The sequence below is a fragment of the Nycticebus coucang genome, chromosome 4 (assembly GCF_027406575.1).
Source record: "Nycticebus coucang isolate mNycCou1 chromosome 4, mNycCou1.pri, whole genome shotgun sequence".
NCBI classification, from domain to species: Eukaryota; Metazoa; Chordata; class Mammalia; order Primates; family Lorisidae; genus Nycticebus; species Nycticebus coucang.
The window spans coordinates 89,020,904-89,022,553 of NC_069783.1; the positions used below are offsets into that span (position 1 = coordinate 89,020,904).

The 1,650-nt window shown below is 50.1% G+C and overlaps 1 pseudogene; it reads left to right on the forward strand.

Moving 5' to 3' along the window:
- Nucleotides 1-283: 283 nt before the first annotated feature.
- LOC128584357 (ubiquitin-conjugating enzyme E2 H-like) lies at nucleotides 284-878 on the forward strand (annotated as a pseudogene).
- Nucleotides 879-1,650: the final 772 nt, after the last annotated feature.

Here is a 1,650-nt window from a genome sequence, read left to right on the forward strand (position 1 = left end):
AGAGGAGCGCCGGGCTCCCCCCACCACTCGGCCGGACAGCGCCCGCCCGGTGCTCCCCCGAGCGGAGCGGGGTGCGGGGGGCGGCGGCGGCACCACAGGCGGAGAGGGGCAGCCGGAGGGGGGCGCCGCGGGGTCTCCCCCCACCTCGGCCCGACGGTGCCCCGAGCTCCCCCGTGCGGGGGGCGGCGGCGGCGGCTGACGGACCGACTGAACCGCGGGGGTGTTGTCACCTTCACCGACGAGTCGGGGCGGCAGCGGGCTCCTCAGCGCCGGGACCGGGCCCATGACAGACGGGCGAGGAAGGGAGAGAGGCGGCGGCGGTGACACCTTGTCATCTCCCAGTCTGGGCAAAAGGCAGATGGACACGGACGTGGTCAAGCTCATTGAGAGGAAGCAGGAGGTTACGATCCTGGGAGGACTCAATGAACTCGTAGTGAAGTTGTATGGACCACAAGGAACACCCTATGAAGGCGGAGTACGGAAAGTTAGAGCGGATCTTCCTGGTAAAGACCCTTTCAAATCTCCTTCTGTAGGATTCGTGAATAAAATTTTCCATCCCAACATTGATAAAGGACCAGGAACTGTGTGTCTGGATGTAATTAATCAAACTTGGACCTCACTCTATGATCTTAACAATATATTTGAATCCTTCCTGCCCTAGTCCTTGGCCTATCTTAACCCATGGATCCTCTCAATGGTGACGCTGCAGCCATGTACGGCCACCGACCAGAAGAATACAAGCAGGAAATTAAAGAGTACTTTCAGAAATATGCAACGGAGAAGGCGCTGAAAGAGCAGGAAGCGGGCACAGGCGACAGCTCGTGGAGAGTTCTATCTCTGACTTTTCGGAAGATGAGGCACAGGATATGGAGTTGTAGTAGAAAAAGCACCTGCTTTTCAGAAAGACTATTGTTTCCTAAGCACAAGAAGCAGACTATAATATTCATATTTAAACAAAGCGATTTTTTTATTACTAACCAAGGCTTTTGTGAATAATAGCATTGATATATATATATATCATATATCACCCTTTAGATCTTGATTTCTTGGTCATTTCTCAACCTGAGGTGCATAGTGTATTCCCACGTTTCACTTTGGTAGCAATATGCGGTCCCAATGCATGCATTCCTAAGTCCATTTGGCCAAGTCAGCCTGTGTGCTCTACTGTCAAAAGAAATAGCCGCTCTGATAGGTAGACATGAGTAAAAATACAGGAAAAAGTTGCTGCTTTTACTGATGGTTCCAAAGAAATAAACTAAACCAACCAGCTCTTGGATGTGAAGATAGGGTAGTGCTTTTTTCAGAATGGAGGGGAGAAAACAGGAGGAAGAGGCCTGCTGTGGGAGCATTTAGAGCCAGCCTCTAGGAATCGGAGCTGCTCCTTCCTGAATCCTAGATGGCCTTGTTTCTGTGGAGTGATCGTATAGAACAGGGAGCTCATTGGCGTATTGAAACTTAAAGTAACCTTTTTGACTCGGATTTTAAGTACATTTTTATGTCGATTCCTGACCTTCACATTATCAGGCCCTGCAGCCACAAATGTTCTGCTTTGGAGAACCTTTGGGAAGTGTTTTCTAAACCCAATTCTTATTCCTGGGGTAGACCTTATAATTCAGACCTTTTTTGTGAGAATAGGACAGGAGGAGAAAG